This window comes from Hypanus sabinus, chromosome 6, assembly GCF_030144855.1.
Source record: "Hypanus sabinus isolate sHypSab1 chromosome 6, sHypSab1.hap1, whole genome shotgun sequence".
NCBI classification, from domain to species: Eukaryota; Metazoa; Chordata; class Chondrichthyes; order Myliobatiformes; family Dasyatidae; genus Hypanus; species Hypanus sabinus.
Window position 1 is genome coordinate 53454705 of NC_082711.1, and position 22718 is coordinate 53477422.

The 22718-nt window shown below is 40.1% G+C and overlaps 1 protein-coding gene across 3 annotated transcripts in view; it reads right to left on the minus strand.

Annotated features, from left to right (window-relative positions):
• The window catches only part of plxdc2b (plexin domain containing 2b), a 435240-nt gene that overhangs the window by 235006 nt on the left and 177516 nt on the right, over positions 1-22718 (minus strand). The window lies entirely within an intron of this gene.

The following is a 22718-nucleotide window of genomic DNA, read 5'->3' on the forward strand; positions in this document are numbered from 1 at the left end:
ACTCTCTTTGCCTGACCTCACATTACTACCACTCTCAATTTAATTTCAGATTTCCATCATCTGCTTTTAATTTCCTTCTCCTTACCTGTTTGCCATTATTTTCAAATCGTGACCACTGCTCCTTGAACTATATGTTAATCAGAACATTAGATTAAAATATTTCGGCTTAAATTAAACTAAAACTCCTCACATAACAGGCAGAATAAATTCACATAACTCCTATATTTAGAAAGCTATATATATAGTGAATTACTTCTATGCAGTACCTTCACAGGAGTATATTGTTATTTCTAAAATGGCAGTAATATATTTTACAAAATAATTTATTCTGTATTTAATATGAAACAAATTACTTAGGAATTCAGCCACAAGCTAAATGTTTGTTTAATTGTTCTCAAATCAAAATACAAGCTAAGCTGCAATTCCATTAAACTTCCTTTAACTGCATTGATTTAAATTACAATACACTTTCTGCATTTATGCCACTGTTCATAAATATTAATAAGACATAAAATACAATAGTTTAACATGGCAACTTGCTAAATTTTTCATATAAACGTTTTACATGTATTATTTCCATTTGGTTTGCTTCAGAGAAATGGGCAAAAACAGGCTGGAATCGATTTTGCTGTGGGTGCTAGTTAATGGGCTTACATAGCTGGAACAATTTAAATAAAAGAAAACGTCATCTAACTAGTAACTGGGAATTTAAAATCAATGTCCAAAAATACAGATTAATTGGGAGCTGAAATGTAAAATACATGGCAATTTTTGTGCATTTGAGTTAGTTTTCTTTTTCCGCTATTTTAGTAGAGATGGCAAGACATTTAAAACAAAGAGGTAAAAACTGCCGCTGAAGTTATGGATTTTCAATCTGTTTGCATGTTGTAATTGCTCTAGCTATTTTTAGATATTACCATGTATTTGGAGACAACTAAATTTAATTGGAAAAAATTTGCATGTTGGCCTAGATATTTTACAGTGAGGAAAAAAGCATCACACAATGACTTGCTTCGACATTTGAAGATTTGTAAAACCAACTAAATCTGTTCTGAATAGAAGCAATGAAAATTGATCTTTTTTTAATCTCAGCGAGTTCAATATTCTCTAGCAATGAATAATGCATGATAAATTAATGTGGTATAACATTTATGTGTTAACTATAATAAACAGATGTCCACATCTTAATGAGATCCTCAAAAGTAAGATCATTAATGACTGAATCTGGTCCTCAATTTTCTCCTTTGTTAAGTTCATAGATGTATCTTTTAATGAGTTCTTTCCAAACAGAGCTGAAATTCATGCTGTTCTTTCATTCTCCAACCAAACAAAACCATGAATTGAACAATGAACTCAGTGAATTTCCCCCTTAATGCCAACATGCCGTAGAAGATAACTGAAAAGGTGCTGGGAACGTGGGGGTGGGGCAAATGAAAGTCATGGATTGTAGGTGCCAGCTCCCCATCCTAGGATTACCCACAAACTGAGTTGAAAACTATAGGAGCCCTAGAAAATGATCACATGCACAATCTTTTCTGAGTTAAATTTATCCAATCTTTGATCACAGTTATGCTTGGATTTTCATAACATTTCTGAAAGTAACTAGAGTCATGTTTTGAAACTTAAAAAGTACTCTCTAATCTTGAAAAGGGGAAAAATCAAGTAAAAAGAATTTTAGACAGAAATGGATGGAATGACTGTTAATATCAAATACTATGGATAAAATTAACTGGAATAAAATGAAACAAATAGACAAAAATCACTGATAGCCCAAAGCGCTTCAGTAGGTGTGATCTCACGAATCTACCAAATAATTGATTAATCAGTTTTAGATGCAACCAATAGATTAATGAAAAAAAGCAAAAAAAGCTCTATGCTTTTATTTTCAAAAATACCTGCACTGTATTACATACAATTGTAAATTCATACCCATATCTTCCTAGAGGAGTTTAGAGTAAAAAGCAGACTAATTCAGTCAAAGTGATGTTGTAATTCTAATCTCTTACTGTGTGCACAAATACAAACAAGGTAATTGATCTTTAAAGAAGTTGATATGAAATAGCTTTATGCCACTCTCATAACCAAATTATTAATATATATTTAAGAGGTCTCAGTGAGAAGGGATCTATTGCTTGTTGTGTGATCCCATATGCAGATCAACTATGTATATTGGCTAGGATCTAACAATAGGTGAGTGGTTGGTTTGCCATTGGCTGAAATGAAACATTACTCCCATAACAGCATTCATTTTACACTTTCTGAGAAAATTACATTGGATCATTGACAATGTGCAAAGGACACAGCAGGCAAACTCTGTCAACCTAGTGTATGTAGTAATGTCTTACCAACCTAGTGAGAGGTTGGTCATGGTTAGAATTAATTCCTTTTTAAGCAAGCAGCTGAAATTTGCCAATTGCCACAATAGCACAACATCTGATGCAATCTTACTTAATCTCCGCTCGATGTTGAATTACCTAGACACTAACAGGACATACGTCAGGCTGCTGTTTATTGATCACAGCTCAGCATTTAACACATTTGTACCTCATATCCTCAGTTCTAACCAATAAGTTCCAAAACCTGGGCCCCTGTACCTCTCCCTGCAGCTGCATCTTTGACTTCTTCTTGGGGAAACAACAGTCAGAAATGATCAGAAATCACATGTCCTCCTCACAGACAGTGCCTGCTCAGCTCAAACGCCATCTATAAATGTGCCGATGACACAAATATTGTTGTTAGAATTTCAGATGTAGAGCTGGAGATGTAAAGGAGTGAAATAGATCAGTTGGTTGAGCGGTGTTGCAACAACAATCTTGCACTCAACGTCAGTGAGACCAAGGATTTGGCTGTGTACTTCAGGGAAGTTACACTGGGTAAATGCACGCCAGTCCTCTTTGAGGGATCAGCAATGGAAAGAGTGCGCAGCTTCAAGTTCCTGGGTGCCAACATGCTTCTCTGTTTTAAATGGTCACCCCTCTATCTTAAGGCTGTGCTCTCTTGTTCTAGACTCCCCCACCATGGGAAACATCCTTTCCATATCTACTCTGTCTAGGCCAAAAATTTGTCCTGGGCCCAACATATCAAAGCAATTACAAAGAGGGCATGACAATGACTATATTTCACCAGGACTTTGAGGAGACCTGTTATGTTATCAAAGACTCGCAAGTTTCAACAGGTGTACCTGGAGAGCATTCTAACTGGTTACAACACAATCTGGTATGGAGGGGCCACTGCACAGGATTGGTGCAGCTGCAGAAATTTGTAAATGTAGCCAGCTCCATCATTGGCACTAGGCTCGCCAACTTCGAGGACACTTGCAAAAGGCAGTGTCTCAAAAAGGCAGCACCCATCATTAGGGATCCCCTATCACACAGGCCAACATGTTTTCTTATTGTTAACATCAAGGAGGACGTCCAGGATTCAGAATCACTTTATTGCCAGTATGCTAAACATTCCAGAATTGATTGTGGTTTTATTTGCCAAGCATAAAATACAGGACAACATCATAACAGACTATGAGCAATTAACAATTAGCGAAATGGTCACATGCTCGAACATCAATAATCAAACTTAAGTAAATGTGAGCATATTAAAAGACTCAATAACTATCAATAGAACAAGGAGAGCAGCAAAGAACATTTAACATATTAGGGTATTACACCAGAATGCGTTTTGTTGAGAAACTGGGTAGCTACAGGAAAGAAGCTTTGGAGATGATGTGTAGTCCTGATAGTGATTGACTTGTAGTAAGACCAAATACCATAAGGCAAAAAGACATAGGAGCAGAATTAGGCCATTTGGCTATTTGAATCTGCTCCGCCATTCAATCATGGCTGATCGTTTTCCTCCCCCTCCTCAGCCCCACTCTCCAGCCTTCTCCCCATAACCTTTGATGCTGAGGACAATCAAGAACCTATCAATCTCTGCCTGAAATATACCCAGCAACCTGGCTTCCACAGCTGTCTGTGGTACCAAATTCCACAAATTCACGACCCTCTGGCTAAAAGAAATGTCTGCTTCTCTGTTTTAAATGGAAGCCCCTCTATCCTAAGGCAGTGGTCTCTTGCCCTAGACTCCCCCAGCATGGAAAACATCCTTTCCGCATCTACTCTGTTTAGGCCTTTCAACATTTGAAATGTTTCAATGAGAAACCCCCTCAATCTTCTAAATTCCAGCAAGTACAAGTCCAGAGCCATCAAACATTCCTCATATGACAACCCTTTCATTCCCAGAATTATTAACAAAGTCACAAGATCCTTGTGAACCTCCTCTGATCCCTCTCCACTGCCAGCATATCTTTTCTTAGTTAAGGAGCCTAGAAGTGTTCATTGTACTCAAGGTGTGGCCTCACCAGTGCCTTATAAAGCCTCAGCATCACAATCCTGCTTTTATATTCTAGACCTCTTAAAATGAATGCTAACTTGGCATTTGCCTTCCTCACCACTGACGCAACCTTCATGTTAAACTTCAGGATGTTCTCTACAAGGACTTCCAAGATCCTTTGCATCTCAGGTTTTTGGATTTTTCCTGTTTAGACAATAGTCTACACATTTATTTCTTCTACCAAAATGCATGACCGTGCATTTTCGAGCATTGTATTTCATTTGCCACTTTCTTGCCCATTCTCACTAATTGAAGACCTCTGCAGCCTTCCTTTTTCCTTAACACTATCTGCCCCTCCACCAATCTTTGTACCATCTGAAAACTTGGCAACAAAGCCATCTATTCCATTATCTAAATTATTGATATACAGCATAAAAAGAAGCGGCCCCAACACCAACTCGGGCAGAATACCACTAGTCACTGGTAGCCAACCAGAAAAGGATCTTTTAATTCTCACTTGCTGCCTCCTAAAACTAGGTAGTGCTCTAACCATGCTACTAACTTTCCAGTAACTGCATCCCCTTTATCTATCCTACTTGCAATCTCCTCAAAGAATTCCAACACCTTTAACAAGCAAGATTTTCCTTTAAAGAAACCACACCAACTTTGTCCCATCTTGTCCTGTGTCACCAAGCACTCCATTGCCTCATCTACAACAATTGACTCCAACATCTTCCCAAACACTGAGGTCAGGCTAACTGGTCTATAATTTCCTTTCTGCTGCCCTCTCCTTTCCTAAAGAGTGGAGTGACATTTACAGTTTTCCAGTCCTCCAGAACCATACCAGAATCTATTGATTCTTGAAAGTTCATTACTAATGCTTCCTCCATCTGCACTGCTACCTCATTTAGAACCCAAGGGTGCATCTGGTCCAGGTGACATGTACCTTTAGGTCTTTAAGCTTTTTGTTCACCCTCTGCCTTGTAATAATAACTGCACTCACTTCTGTTCCCTCACACCCTTCAACATCTGGCACACTGCTAGTGTCTTCCACAGTGACGACTGATACAAAATACTCATTTAGTTCATCTCACATCTCCTTAGCACCCATAATAATTTCTCCAATCTATTTTCTAGTGGTCCTATGTCCACAGCTCATGCCTTTTTTTTAATATCCTTGAAAAAGCTTTTTCTATCTAGCTTGATATTGTTTGCTAGCTTGCTTTCATATTTCATTTTTTCTCTCCTAATGATTCTTTAATCTGCTTTCTGGAGGATTTTAAAAGCTTCCCAATTCTCTATTATCCCACTAATTTTTGTTTTGTTGTATGTCCTCTCTTTTGCTTTTACATTAGCTTTGAGTTCCCTTGTCAGCTATGGTTGTATTATTTTGCCATTTGAGTATCTGTTCATTTTTGAAATATGTATATCCTGTAACTTCCTCATTTTCCCCAGAAACTCAAGCCAATGCTGCTCTTTTGACATCCCTGCCAGCATCTCCTTCCAAATTACTTTGACCAAATCCTCTCTCATACTGTAATTTTCTTTACTCCACTGAAATACTGCTATGTCAGGCTTTACTTTCTCCATATCAAATTTCAAGTTGAATTCAATCATATTGTGATCAGTTCTTCCTAAGGGTTATTTTGCCCGAAGCTTCCTAATCATATCAGGTTTATTACATAACACCCAATTCAGTATAGCTGATTCCCCTCGTAGGCTCAATGACAAACTGCTCTAAAAAGCCATCTCATAGGCATTCAACAAATTCACTCTCTTGAGATCCATTACCAATCTGATTTTCTCAATCTATCTGTATGTTAAAATCTCCCATAACTATCATAACATTGCCGGTTTGACACGCCTTTTCTATTTCCCATTGTCATCTGTAGTCCACATCCCAGCTACCATTTGGAGGCCTGTACATAACTGCCATCAGAGTCCCCTTTCCCTCCAGAATGAGATTTCTGTATGGACAATGAAGCCATGAACACTATTTCAATATGTTTCTGCTCTCTTTCTGTACTAATTTCTTAATTTAACTCTTTTTATATTTGTCTTATTTTCTTTACAGTATTGCAATGTACTCCTATCACAAAACAACAAATTTCATGACATATGCTAATGATATTAAAACTGATTCTAATTCTATGGGTGGAGTATTTGCACGTTAACACTGCCCTCCCAACAATACAGATACACTATAAGACCATACAATGGCAGACCACTTCCCATAACTTGCTTGCCACTTCTTAGTAAAGGCTTTGATGATATAATCAACCACCATCTTGAAGACTTTAGTGAATAGAATGAAAATGTATCTGATCACCATTAAGAAGGGTGTTTGAGATCTGGCACAAATCTCATACTTTACTGGGAGGTGATTACCCAGCAGGGAGAGGAAAAGATTCACTAATGTCCTCGAAGAAATATAACATTCCCTGAGAATATTTTGCCAATGACTACTCGAAACGGGTAAGAAGTATTCAGAATTGTACTCAAGGCCATGCATTGGGAGGACAGTGAGAGCTACGAAAGCTGAAGAGGCAGTACACCATCCCACAAACCACCCGCATATCAGATTGTCAATTACCACCTAGGCTATCTAATATAAATTCAATGATACAGGAGACAGATAGCTTTGATACTAACTTAGAAATAGGATTGTGCCTTTTATTTATTCTCTTGATATGAAAATGTCAGTAAAGTCACAACACTTACTGATTTAGTTAACAATCTATGATTGTACAGTTTGCTAAGTATTAGAATTCAACAATGTACAATCTAACCAATTCATAGAGGAAAATCCTGTGAAATAATGAAATGTACCTCCTCAAGTTGATAATACTTGTTTGTGACCATACTTCAACTTCCCTGCTCAATCCCCACTCCTTCTCATCCCCTTGAAGCCCATAGGCATCTCAGTCATGAAGATATCCAACAAATGAGTGGCTACAATACTTCTGAGTACAGAATTTCAGAAGATAATATCCTCTGTTGAAAGAAATTTTACCTAGTTGCAGATCTAAATGCTCGATTCCTTGATGTTTCAGGCCAAGATGCTTCATCAGGATGGGATAGGATATGGGAAGATGCCAGAATAAAAAGATGAGGGGTGGGGAAGGCGGACAAGTATAAGCTGATAGGCAAAGCCAGGTAGGTGGGGAGGAGGATGAAGTAAGAAGCTGGGAGGTGATAATTGGAAAAGGCAAGGCTAGAGAAGAAGGAATCTAATAAGTGAGGAGAGTGGAACATGAGAGAAAAGGAAAGCAGATGGGCATGAGGGAGAGGTAAGGTGAGAAGAGGTAAGGGGGGCCCAGAGTGGGGCAGTGAACAAGAGGGAAGGGGGAGGGGTAAAATTACTGAAAGGAGAAATCGATGTTCATACCATCAGTTTGGAGGCTACCAAGACGTTATCGCTCCATCAAACTAAGAGTAGCCTCATTGTGGCAGAAGTGGAGGCCATGGGCTGGTATGTCAGTACAGAAATAGGGATCAAAATTAAAATGGTTGGCCACCAGGATATAGTGCTTTGTGTGGATGGAGCCGTGGTGTTCAACAAAGCAGTCCCCCAATTACCATCAGGTCTCAGCATTTAGAGGGGGCCACATCGGGAGCACCAGACACAGTAGACAACCTCACCAGATTCACAGGTGAGATGCTGCCTCAATTGGAAGGACCATTTGTGGCCCTGAATGAAGATGAAGGAGGAGGTGAATGGGCAGGTGTAGCATTTCTGTTTCTTGCAGGGTATGTGCCAGGAGGGAGATCAGTGGGAAGGGGAGAATGGATAAGGGAATTATGGAGGGAGTGATCTCTGCTGAATGCGGAGAATAGGGGGACATAAAGATGTATTTAGTGGTAAGCTCCTGTGGAAGATGGAGAAAGCTGTGTAGAACAATGCCTTGGATGCAAAGGGTCATTGGGGTGATTGGTGAGGACAATAGGAACTTTGCCACTGTTAAGGTGGCAGGAAAATGGAGTGAGCACTGATGTCCAGGAAATAGAGGAAATGTGGTTGAAGGCAGCATCAATGGTGGAGGAAGGGAAACCACATTCTCTGAGGAAGAAGGGCATCTCTAATGCCCTGAAAGGCATCTCTAAAGCCTCATCCTGGGAACAGATACAGCAGAGATGAAGAAACTGAGAAAAGGGATAGCATTTTTTTTAAGAAACAGGAGAGTGTGGGAAGAGGTGTAGGCAAGATAGCCATGAATCAGTAGGTTTATATATAAAAAAAAATTAGTAGACAGTTTGTCTCCAGAGAAGGAGGTAGAGAGATTGCGAAAGGGAAGGAAGGAGTCAGAAAAGGAAAATGTAAATTTAGGGGGAAGGGTGGAAGTTCAGGCAACGTTGATGAAATTGAAGAGCTTAGCACAGATGCATGAAACAGCACCAATGTCATCTTTAATGTAGCACAGAAAGAGTTGAGGTGCATAACCAGGGAAGGCTTGGAACTTGACTGTTCCACATAGCCAACAAAAAGGCCGGCATAACTGGGCAAACAAGAGAAAATCTACAGCTGCTGGAAATCCAAGCAACACACACAAAATGCCGGAGGAACTCAGCAGGCCAGGCAACATCTATGGAAAAAAGCACAGTCGAAGTTTCGGATCGAGCCCTCTTGGCAGGACACATGCATAACTGGGGCCCATGGATACACCTTGAGTTTTGAGAAAGTGGGAGAAGTGTTGAAAGCCAAGGCCAGTTCCACCAGTTGGAGTAGGGCACCTGTGGAGGGGAACTGGTTGGGCGTGTTGTCAAGAAAGAAGCTGTGAGTTTTCAGGCCTTCTTCATGGGGGATAGGAGTGTATAGGGACTGAACATCCATGGTGGAAATAAGGCAGTCGGGGCCAGGGAATTGAAAGTTGTTGAGGAGATCAACACCATATGAAATGTTGCAGATGTAGGTAGGAATGGACTGAACTAAAGGGGACTGAATGGAGTCAAGATATGCAGGGCAGAAGCAGGAAGAAACAATGGGCCTACCCGAACAGTCAGGTTTGTGGATCTTGGATAGGAGGTAGAAATGAGCAGTGTGGGGTAAGGGAAATATTAAGTTGATTCTCCAGAGTTGATGAGGTCACTGATGGTGCCAATATTCTGAAGGTTTGGACTTGGGTTATTTTCAAGGGGTAATTATGAGGAGGTGTCTGTGAGTTGCTTCTTGGCCTCAGCAAAGTAGAGGTCAGTCCACCGGACTGTTTGTCTGTGGAATTGATAGTGAAGTTGGGATTGGTGCAGACATAGTTGAGGGTAGTGTGTTCTAATGGGGCAAGGTTCGAAGAGGAGAGAGAAGGGCTAAAGTTGAGTTGGTTGACTGGCTGTCTCATCAACAATTAGAGATGTAAAGATCCAGAGAAGGTAGAGAACCAGAGCAGGGTGTCCAAGAAGAGTGAAAGGGTTGGATATGAGAGAAGTGGTATTTGGTGTGGGGTGGGGAATCTTTGCCAAAGAGGCGGACTCAGAGACAGAGGCAATGGAAGGAGAGCTCGGCATCAAGGTGAGTGTGGATGCAGGTGAAGGGAGACAAAGGTAAGGATCTTGCTGAAGACAGAATATTCCACCTCAGAGCGGGGAATGTCGGAGAGAATGGGGAAGACGTGGCAGGAATTAGAACTGGGACGAGAGGGGGAAGAGAGTTGGTGGAATCAGAGGAGAGGAGAGGGTTGGGGTGTTTTGGCGAGGTAAGGTGTGAGGAAGATGGAGGCTGTGAGGACCCAAGTAGTGACAGTGGAGCTTGAGAGACCCAGGGACCTCGGACTCTTAAAATCTATCTTGCCAAGCCTTCTCAATCTTACTGCTGGTCGGTAGTGTTAAAAATGCTATAAAGTAGCAACATTGTACTTTTCAATTCATCCTGGATGTAAGCCATTTTTTAGTCCCAAGAAAAAGATTATAACTTCTACCAATTTGATTTTAGATTCCTTGCAGGTACATTCAATTTTCTTCCACTTTGTCTACTACGGATCATTCGTTCTAGTTTATAAAACTTTTCCAGTCCTCAAGCATACTAGTTTTCTTGTCAATGTGATAAACTTCTTCTTTTATTTCTCAAGGAATGAATTTTCATTGAGAATTGTGATTTTAAACTATTTTCGCATACTCAATTATCTGTTGACATTCCAAAGAAATCTATTGACATTCCTTCACAGTTGTAAGAAGCGAAGAAGCGACAAATGGGTTTCCTCCAGGTGCTCCAGTTTCCCCTCACATTCCAGAGATGTAGGGTTTAGTAAGTTAATTGGTCACAGGAGTGTAATTTGAAGGCACAGACTCTCTGGGCTGGAAGGGCCTGTTACTGTGCTGTTATCTCCAAATTAAATTAAAATTAACAGCATTGTGAGCATGCCCACACCTCAGGGGGCTGCACTGGTTCAAGGAGGCAGCTCCCTGTCCATGAATAATTATGATTGGGCATTAAATGCTGAATCAACCTTCAAAACCTACATGCCTTGAATGAAAGAATAAAAAACACATGGAGCAAGAAACAACAGGTTCTTTAGTTTCACATATGTTATTGGAAAAATGTTAGAAGGCCACTACTACAAATGTTAGCGTTCAATTCGAGGACTAGAATATAAAAACAAAGATGTAACGCTGAGGCTTTATGAGGCATTGGTCAAACCACACTTGGAGTATTGTGAACAAGAGAAAAAATGCAGATGCTGGAAATCCAAGCAAAATACAAAAAATGCTGGAAGAACTCAGCAGGCCCGGCAGCATCTAGGGAAAAGAGTACAGTCGACGATTTGGGTCAAGATCCTTCAGCAAGAATATTGTGAGCAGATTTGGGCCCTGCATCTAAGAAAAGACATGCTGGAATTGGAAAGGTCCAAAGGAGGTTCAGAAGAATGATTCTGGGAATGAAAGGGTTAACATATGACGAGTGTTTGATAGCTCTGGGCCTAAACTCACTAGAGTTTAGAAAAATGAGGAGGGGATCTCATTGAAACCTACTGAATTTTGAAACTTTAGAATGGATTTGGAGAGGATGTTTCCAATAGTGGGAGTGTCTAGGACCAGAGGGCACAGTGTGAGAAAATAAGGTCATCCCTTTACAAGAGATAAGGAAAAATTTCTTTAGCTGGAAGGGGAAGAATCAGTGGAATTAACTGTGACAGATGGCTGTGGAAGCCAAGTCATTGGGTACATTTAACGAGGAAGTTGATCGGCTCTTGATTAGTAAGGCTGTCAAAGATTACGAGGAAAAGGCAGGAGAATGGGGTTGAAAGTGATAATAAATCAGTCATGATGGAATGACAGAGCAGAGCTGATGGGCCAAATGGCCTAATTCTGCTCCTACGTCTTATGGTCTTATTAAGGATGTTCAAATAGGATACTTTGAAAATTTAGAGTAATCAGGCATATTGAACACAATTTTGTCCAAGGGAGATCATGATAAAGTATATGCTTAGAGTAATTTGAAACAGTAAAGTGGTGTGAAGAAAGGGATACCAATGTATGCACTATAGTTAATTTTCTAGAAGCAGTGAGGTTGACACATTGAAGATCATTGTAGAAATAAAAGAGACAGAGTTAGTATGGCTGCTACCTCATAGCTCCATTGACTCCAGAAGACCGCAGCTGTTGTGTGGAGTCCGCACGTCTTTGGGTGTTCCGGTTTTCTCCCGTCTGACAAAGATGATTGGTGAATTGCTGGTTTATTTGGTCCCTAGTGGGTAGCTGAGTGACAGGGCATTGATTGACTGTGTGATTACTACAAATACTGGAGGTAGTTTATTGTCCCTGTGGAATTGATAGGCCACAGGGCCTGTTTCAGAGATGAACCTCTCAAGGATTCTAAAAGCTTGTCAGGTTGAAAACAGTATTTTGGTGGACACTTAAGACTGAATGGCTGATTGGGAGCATTCATTCAGCATTGTGCTTTGAGTGCAGTGAGAAGGGCATGGGTATCAGGTGGTGCAGTGTGTAACATCTACAAAATGCAATTCAGTTACTCACTCTGACTACTACAACAACACTCCTCAAATCCTCAGTTTCTATCAACAAGAAAAATAAGGGCAGTTGCTACAGAGGGACATGACTGCAGTGGATTCCATTCTGTTACACGTCATCCTCACTTGGAAATATGTTTCTGGCCCTGCAAAAAGAGTTGTGGGAGTGAGTTCCACTGAGGGATTTAGCAGTTCAAGGAAGTGTTGAACATCGATTTGAGATGGTCGATATGTGGTGGCCTTGTGTGGTGATACCCAGGTTGCAAAATATGGGCAAAAAAAACTAGTCAAAAAGTTTCACAAATTCTGAGCATTTTTAGAAAATTGGAGTAAAAATTAACGTTAAATGTTGAATCATGATTTATTTATGACACATTATGGTAAGTGCACAGAGAATAGGTCTATTTTGGTACACTATGGGGATGGCTCTTCATTTCAGCCATGAGCAGACTGAATTCCCTTAACAGCAGCAAGTAGGATGATGGATGAAGAGGCAGCACACTATTTCTCAAGATAAAGAACCAGGCTTCTCCGTTTATCAAAATGACACGATAATACAATGAGGAAAGGACTGGCAAATGTTTGTACCAAAGGTGTCAAGCTTGCCTTTACAGCAATTCCAAGCAGTCAACAAAAAACTGCCACAGTGAAGAAATTTAAAAAACAACACAATTAATTTTGCACCATTTAATGTAAATTATTTAGTGCGTGCTCCGTACAATGATTGCTAATCTGCTGAAGGGAATGCTTGATGGATTAATTGCTTCCACGTTCATTGGGGAGTCATTGCCTTTTGGGCAAATATGCAATCTTTAAATGAAAATTAATAAGTTTTCTCAGTCTAGGACCAATCACCTCCAAGAAGAGATGATTCATTTTCTATCCACTACATGGGACTATACCTAGGGTGGTTGTAAATTTTTTCATAAATCATCCCGCACAGGCAAAGAACAAATCAGCAAGCAACTAATTTTTAGTGAAAAAGTGACTCATCACAATTTTGTAGAATCAAATGGAATTCTATCAGATTTGGAAGCATTCTTTATTGAACTTTATTGCTTCGTTTCATTAATCACTTGCTAGCAGGTACTAATTATATATTGTCCCACAGTGAATTCTATTAATTGGTACCTTTTATTATTGTCACATGTACCAAGGTCATAGAGTCATAAAGGCATGCAGCACAGATACAGGCCCTTTGGCCCAACTAGTCCATGCTGATCACAGTGCCCTTCAAACTAGTCCCAATTTCCAGTGTCTTGTCCATATATCTCTAAGCCCCACCCTTCCCTGTAATTATACAAGTGCTTCTAAAATGATATTATCATATCTGCTTCAAACATTTCCTCTGACAGCTCATTTCAATATACTCACTATCCTCTGCTTGAAAAAGGTGCCCCTCAGATGCAGTTGAAATCTCTCCCCTCTCACTCTGAACTTATAACTATTCCCCACCCCCTTGTTTAGTACTCCACTATCCTGGGGAAAGATTGTTACCTTGCACTTTATTGATACAGTGAAAAACATAGTTTTGTATGCATCCATACAAATAACCTCATTACAACAGCAAATTGAAGTAATATAAAGCAAAAACAACAACAGAATAAAATCTTACACTTACAGAGAACAGCACAGTAGTGCAGGTAGACAATAACATACATGACCATAACAAGGTAGACGGTGAGGTCAGAAGTTGAACTTAGCGAAGTAGGGAACCACTCATTAATCTTATAACAGAAGGATGGAAGAGTGATAGAATGGGAGAAAACAAATACAAGTGAACACTGAGCATTGAATCCAATGAAGGTTATGTTCAGTCCATTTCAAGAATATTTAACATCACAAAACCAAAACCAGAAGAGAGCATCTGAAACCTTGCATCTCCATAAATTCATACCTTTAATCTTGCAGTTGAAACTTCTATCTCTGTTAAGAAGAATTGGTCTTTTTCATCATTTACCAAAATCTAAGCAGGAAGCTTTTATGACTTGCCTTCCAGGAATAAATTACAAATAATGCAGCTATTAATATCATGAAATTGGCCGAGTCCATCGGAAGCAAGGAAGCAAGAAGACCAACAGCACGGAGTTTATTGTAGTCCTTTTCATTATCTTTGGTTTGCAACAGTGTTGCATTAATAAATTAGCAACCTTTTATAAGTTTTCAAGTGAGATTTAAAATTTCCAGAGAAAGAATTGAATTGTCAGTAATATGAACCAACACTTATGGTTTCTTACGATTATGAAAGGTGAATTCTGAAGCTAGAACATACAGATAACAGGGAGCAGAACCATAAGGGCAAGTAAGACCATAAGATAATAAGACAAGCCTGTTCTCCTGCCTTTTCCCCATAAACTTTCACATCCTGACTAATCAAGAACCCATAAACCTCCACTTTAAACATACCCAATGACTTGGTCTCCATTTAACAGATTCTGTACACACTGGCTAAACAAATTCCTGCTCATCTCTGTTCTAACTGGATGTCTTCATATCCTGAGGCTGTACCCTCTGTTCCTAAATTCCCTCACTATAGAAAACGTCCTCTTCACATCCATTCTATTTAGGCTTTTCAATATTTGACAGGTTCCAATGCAATCCCCCCGTATTCTTCTGAACTGCAGCAAGCAAAGACACAGAGCCATCAAACTCACCTCATGCTGCAATGTCAACCCAGGATCACTCTTGTGACCCTCCTCTAGACCTGTTCCAATGCCAGCACATCTTTTCTAAGAAAAAGGCCCCAAAACTGCTCACAATGCTCCAAGTGAGGCCTTGCCAATTCCTTATAAAGCCTCAGCAATACATCCTTGATTTTAGATTATAGTCTTCTCGAAATGAATGCTAACATTGCATTTGCCTTCCTTATCACCAACTCAACTGCAATTTAACCTTCAGGGGAATCCTACACAAGGACTCCCAAGTGCCTTTGCATCTCTAATTCTTCAATCTTTTCCCCATTATAATATAGCCTACACCTTTATTGCTTCTACCAAAGTGCACTTCCCTGCACTATATTCCATCTGCCACTTTAGCTATTCTCCCAATCTGTCTAAATCCTTCTGCAGACTCCTACCTCTTCAACACCACCAGCACTTCTGCCTATCTTCATATTGTCCACAAACTTAGTCATAAAGCTATCAACTCTGTCATTCAAATCATTGATACATGAGTAAAGTGAAGCAGTTCCAACAACAACCCCTGTGGAGCATTGCTAGCCACTGGCAGCCAACCAGAAAAATATTCCTTTTTCCCTATTCTTTGCCTTCTGCCAGTCAGTCAATCTTCTATCCATGCTGGTACCTTTCCTTTAACATCATGGGGGTATTGTCTTATTAGAACCTTGTCAAAGGCCTTCTGAAAACAAATGTAAGCAACATCCACTGACTCTCCTTTGTCTATCCTGGCTATTATTTCCACAAGAATTCCAACAGATCTGTCAGGCAAGAGTTCACCTTAAGGAAACCATGCTGACTTTAGCTCCATTTATTATGTGCCTCCAAGTACTCCAAAACCTCATCCTTAGTACTACTAGTGTTTATGGGCCGGTCCATCTCGAATAAAGCCTTCTGCACTATTGAACACACTTATGTGGAGTGCTGTTGCAGGAAAGCATTATCCTTCATCAAGAACCAGTCCCCCCATCACCATGTGTTCTTCTCACTGCTACTTTCAGGAAGAAGGTAAAGAAGCCTTAGGGCCCAGGCAACCAGTTCAGGAACAGTAATTACCTCTCAAACATCAGGCTCTAGGATCAGTGGGGATAACTCGACTCAATGCCATGTGTCCCATCACTGAACTGTTCCCTCAAACTTTGGACTCACTCTTGAGGGCGCTTCATCTCGTGTTCTTGATAGTTATTGCTAATTTATTTATAATTAATATTTCTTTCTCTTTCTTTTGCATGTGCACAGTTAGTTGTCTTTTGCACACTGGTTGTTTGTCCATCCTGTTGGGTGTGGGCGTTCATGGATTATATTATGTTATTTTGAATTACTGAGTGTGCCTGCAAGAAAACGAATCTCGATGTTGTATGCAGTAACATATATGTACTGTACTTTGAAGGATCGTCAAAGGAGAATGGGTTGACGTTGCATACTTGGATTTTCAGAAGGTCTTTGACAAGGTGCCACACATGAGGCTGCTGAATAAGCCATGAGCCCATGGTATTACAGGAAATATTTCAACTTGGATAAAGCAGTGTCTAATTGACAGGATACAAAGAATGGGAATAAAGGAAGCCTTTTTTTGGCTGGCTGCCTATGACTAGTGGTGTTCCACAGAGGTCTGTGTTGGGACGGATTATTTTTCTGTTATGTGTCAAAGATTTGGATGATGGAACTAACACACACAAAATGCTGAAAGAAGTCAGCAAGACCTAAAGGCTCTTAGCCCAAAACGGAGAGTATACTCTTTTCCATTGTTGCTGTCTGGCCTGCTGAGTTCGTCCAGCATTTTGGATTTCAAACATCAGCAGGTTTTCTCTTGTTTGTAATTGGATGATGGAATTGATGATTTTGTCACAAAGTTTATAGACAATACGAAGATAGGTGGAAGGGCAGAGAATTTTAAGGAAGTAGAGAAGTACAGAAGTACTTCGACAGATTAGGAGAATGGGCAAAGAATAGCTGATGGAATACAGTGTCGGGAAGTGTATTGACATGCAATTCGGTAAAAGAAATGAAAAGTTGACTTTTTCTAAATGGAGAAAAAATACAAAAAAAAACTGAGGTGCAAAGGGACTTGGGAGTTCTTGTGCATAATTCCCTAAAGGTTATTTGCTGGTTGAGTCTGTGGTGAGGAAAGCAAATGCAATGTTAGCATTCATTTCAAGAGAATTAGAATATAAAAGCAAGAATGCAATGTTGAAACTTTTTTAAGCACTGGCAAGACTTCACTTGGAGAATTGTGAGCAGGTTTGGGTCCTTATCTTAGAATGCGTGTGCTGAGACAGCAAAGTGTTCAAAGGAGATTCAGGTAATGACTCCAGGATTGAATGGTTTGTCATATGAAGAATGTTTAATGGCTCTGGGCCTATATCCACTAGAATTCAGAAGAATGAGGGGTGACTTCGTTAAAACATTGCGTGGTGAAAAGCTTTGATAAAGTGGATGTGGAGAGGATATTTCCTATGGCAGGGGAGTCTAATACCAGAGGACACAGCCTGAGAATACAGGGGCATCCTTTTGGAACTGAGATGAGGACAAATTCCTTTAGGTACCTCTTTCAGACTGCTGGGATGCAGTCAGTCTGGTTCAGGTGTCCTATCTAACTTCAGACTTCTGTTTCCCAAGCTCCTTGTAATTGCAATGTCACTCACCTCTGCCGCCTGACACTCTTGAACATTTAGCATACAGCTATCGTCTTTCACAGAGTAAGCTAACGCAAAATACTTACTTTCCACGCCATTTCCTTGTCCCCATTACTACCTCTCCAGTGTCATTTTCCAGTGGTCCAATATCTACTCTCACCTCTCATTTAGTCTTTATATCTGAAGAAACTTTTGGTATCCTCTTTGATATTTTTGATTAACTTTATTTCTTATTCCATATTTTCCATCTTTATGACTTTAGTTGTCTTCTGTTGGTTTTTAAAAGCTTCCCAATCCTCTAACTTCCAACTAATTTTTACTCTATTATATGCCCTCTCTTTTGCTTTTATGTTGGCTTTGACTTCACGTGTCAGCCACAGTTACATCATCTGACCTCTAGAATACTTCTTCTTTGGGATGTATCTACCCTGCACCTATCAAATCCCTCCAAGAAACTCTAGTCATTGCTGCTCTGCCAAAATCCCCGATAGGGTTCACTTCCAAGCAGCTTTGGCCTCTCTCATGCCTCTGTAATTCCCTTTACTACACTGTAATTCTGATATATCTGACTTTGGCTTTTCCATCTTAAATTGCAGGGTAAATTCCATAATATTATGATCGTTGTCTTCGAGGGTCCCTTTCCCTGTAAGTCCCTAGTCAAATCTGGTTCACTACACAATACCCAATCCAGAATAGCTAACCTCCCAGTGGGCACAACAATCTATTCTAAAAAACCATCTTGTCAGCATTCTACAAAGTCTCTCTTTTGGGATCCAGCACCAACATAATTTTCTGAATCTACCTGCACACTGAAATCATGACCATCGTAACATTGCCCTTTTGACAGGCATTTTCTATCTCCCATTTTAACTTGCAGCCCACATCCTTACTACTCTTTGGGAGCCTGTATATAACTCCCATCACTGTCTTTTTACCCTTGCATTTTCTTAACTCAACCCACAAGGATTCTACACCTTCTGAACCTATGTCACCTTTTCCTAAGAATTTGATTTAATTCTTGACAAACAGAGCCATGCCACCTCCTCTGCCTAACTGCCTGCCTTTCAATACAAAGTGTATCCTTGAATGTTAAACTTCCACCTATAATTTTCTTCCAGCTGTGACTCAGTGATGCCCACAAAGTCATACCTGCCCATCTTTAACTGTGCTACAAGATCATCTACCTTATTCCATATACTGCATGCATTAAAATACAGCACCTTCAGTCCTGTGACCATCATCATTTTTGATTATGTCCACCTTTTACAGAGCAACACATCGCACTGTCTCCAGTTTTGCCCTATTATCTGCCTACCCTTCCTGACCGTCTCATTATACACTGCCTGTGCTTGAAAAACAATGGCCCAATCTTCAGTGCTATCACTCTGGTTTCCATCCCCAAGGCAAATTGTCCCATTCAGGCAGAAAAATGTAATTGCTCTGGGGTTTTTCCTGACAAGATCAGTCACTCTGGTCGACAGGGATGACTTCTGGCTGTGAAATCATCACAGGTTCTGTGTCCTCCTCCTTGGTAGTTGAAGGTGTTGACTCTGGAACTGGTTCTGAGAGTTCTGGGCACCTTTCCCCTGGCTAACTTGGCATCCTAAACAGAGCATGATGAGCTGCTTACTGTGCTGACCTATTCCAGGTCTCCAAGTAAAGCTTTGAGTCAAAACATTCAGTTTCATCATGACTAGGTGACAAGCATCTACCTCCTCCAATACATTAGTTCTCAACTTGGATGGTACAGCAACTCCCAACCCCCACATAAGGCAACCTTCTTCAAGGGCAATATCATTTTGGCACTGGTAAAAATAGGAAACTGGAAACATTCCAGATGATCTCTCTGGGTCATCTCTGCCATAACAGACTTTCACTTTGCATTAGGGACAATATGTCAAGAGGAGAGCTCACTTCTGTAAAATTTTCCAAGGTTAGGCTGATTAGTTGTCCTTTTGAACTTGAGATGTTCCTTGTCATCTTCTCTGGCAACAATGTCATGCGGGTAACAATGACTGCCGACACAGCCTTGCAGCACCTGATCCACAGCTTTCTGCCTGAGTGTAGGTGCAGATGTGAATCCAAAAATAAGTCTATTATAGTGATAAAGTCCTTTGTGAGTGTTTACGGTGAGAAGCACTTTAAACTCTTCTTCCATCTCCATCTATAGGTAGGGCTCAGTTAAGTCGACTTTGCTTAAGCATTTTTCTGCAGAAAGGGTTGGAAAGATATCTTCTATCCTGGATGGAGGTTATTGATCTCCTTTCAGTACTGGGTTGATGGTGACCTTAAAATCACCACAGATCCTGACAGATTAATCCTTCTTGGCTATTAGGAACACTATCTTTGCCCATGGGCTCCACTCAACCTTGGAAAGAATTCCTTCAGCCTCCATGCAATATAGCTCATCTGCTACTTTATCACAAATGGTACAGTCGACCCTCCTTATCCGCGGGGGATTTGTTCCAGGACCCCTCGCAGATACCAAAATTCATGGATGCTCAAGACCCTTACTCAACCTGTCTCAATTCGGTGGACCCTAGGACCCAGAGGAACTCCAGACCTTATTTAACCTGTCTCAGAGTGCTGGACATTAGGACCCAGCACCAGAGCTCTGAATGCACAGTGGTTTCTGTTCATGAAAATATCATGATCACGATTGAAAATAAAGTGGAAATAATAAAGCGATTGGAAAGAGGTGAAACGCCATCAGTCATCGGAAAAGTGTTAGGCTAGGTCGGTCAACGATTGGAACAATTTTAAAGGATAAAGTGAGAAAGGCTCTGCCCTGATGAAAGCTACAATTATTACTAAGCAACGCTGTGGTTTAATTATTAGGTTTTGGGGTTTTGAGTTTTTGATCCTCCACATCAACCCGGCACGGTGGAGAGCGCACTAGGGAGCATCTGTCTCGAGTCCCAAGAACTTCCGTTCCTGAGCCCGGCTCTGAAACATACATTCTTAAATGTTTTATATGCATAGAAAGGTAAAATATATACTAAGACAAATGTTTGACTAATTGATGCTAAATAATACCGGATGTACCTGTTCTGACTTACTTAGTAAGGGAACTTACGAATTTTTTCGATTACAATGCACAATAACCCACGTACATCCTCCCGTATACTTTAAATCATCTCTAGATTACTCAAAATACCTAATACAATGTTAATGCTATGTAAAATGGTTGTTATGCTGCATTGTTTAGGGAATAATGACAAGAAAAAAAAAGTCTGTACATGCTTGAACAACAAGAGCTGGAAGAGCACTTCCGGGTTTTTGCGATTTCGCTGGTTGAATTCGCGCATGAGGAATCCGCGGATAAGGAGGGCCAACCGTATTAGGAACTGGACAAGTTTACTATAACGTGGATGTGGTATTTTCATTTAACATTACTTTACCCTTGATATGTTTGAGTTTTCTTATGCCATCCTTGTACAATGCTTTGGCATCATCCAGGACCCTTCTTGATTTGCTTTCAGCTGACTCTTTTGATGGGGATGTTGCATGCAAATAGTAGATGAATCTCCAATCAAGTTGTGTTCTCTCAGCCAATCATGTCCCCACAAAACTGGCCTTCCTGATTTTACCACATATGAGCCTATCGCAGCTTGTTGGTTGTATTTCTCTTTTACAGATGCCATTCTCACAGTTATCTTTTCTTCAGTACAGGTTCCTAGTTGGATATCTGCAGGCTTCAGTTCACTATCTCCAAATGCTGTTCAAACTCATTTTGGGGAATGATTGAAATAGCTGAGCCAGTGTTCAATGGTCCATTTCCATTTAATTAATTTTCCGTTCACTTCTGCTGCAAGCATATTGCTTGTCTCCACAGCTTTCACATTTTACATCTCATGACTACACAATCCTGTGTCATGCTCATCGGTATCAGCTTTTTCCAACAACAACATGTAGATTAGTGTTTTCTTTGAAACTGCAACTTGACTTTTTATCTGTTTCTCTTCCCTGCGCAGTCCATATCTATATGTCTGGCTGACATGCTCTTTGTATGTGTCCTACTTTGTTGCATTTGCTGCAAGTTTTAACTTTAAAACTGCATGGGTAGCTGGTGCATGTGATACCCTGCCACAATGGTAACACAATTTGTTTGACCAGGCTGCTTTCTGGTTAGATGTTACAATTTTGTTCACACTCACTTTCATTCCTGACTGCAACTCATTTGTGTCTATATCTACTGTTTCCACTGATACAGCTATTTCAACTGCTCTTTTAAATCTAAGTTGTACTTCAGTTATGAGCCGCTTTTGAATGCTTTCTTGTAAGATTCCACAAACCAAATAATTCCTCTGTGCTTCATTAAGCCCTTGGCTGAACTGGCAAGGCTCAGAACTTTTTCCAATTCAGCCACTTATGCTGAAATGGACTCCTCTTCCTTTTGATTCCACTTATGAAAACCTACAAGCGTTCCGCAATCAACAATATTTTCGGTTCCAAAAGTTCCTGCTTTACTTTCATGATATCAGCAAAGCTCATTTCAGCTGGTCAAATGTCCACGCAAACTGCATACTCTTCTAACAATTACACTCAGCAAAACTGGCATTAGTTTCTCGCTGTCTGTTCAGCTTGCTTTACAATGCTGCTCAATTTATTCTGTAAACATCCCCAAGTTTTCTTTTGTGCATCCATCTATCTGATGTAGCAAGCTATTTCTGGCTTTTTTGTTGTATTTGTTATAATTCTCACTCACTTTTATAAACCCATGAATTTCATCCATTTTCTGCCTTTTAAAACTCTATTGCCTTTCTCCTTTTACAAAAAAACAATACAATGTGTGTTTTTTTTACTCAACCATTTCTCTCTCCCCCTTGCAAAGAAAAAATGTGCTGTCCTTCAGCAGGTAAGTAGTCATCTTGGCTTAGTTTTAAATCCCAGCCTCAACGCCACTATTACATTCTGTAATTCCAGAAATTATTCAAAAAAGAACACAAGAACCCAGGATAACATGTAGGTTTGGTTCTTTTTTACTTTAGTGAGGTGCTGTTGTGATGTCTACCTTTCATGTTCTTTTACACACAGCTTGTAATTAATTCTATAAACAAAGAATGCTTATCCAAAACTTTATCCAAGGCCTGTTTCTGCACTCTATCACTATCTATGAATTTCAA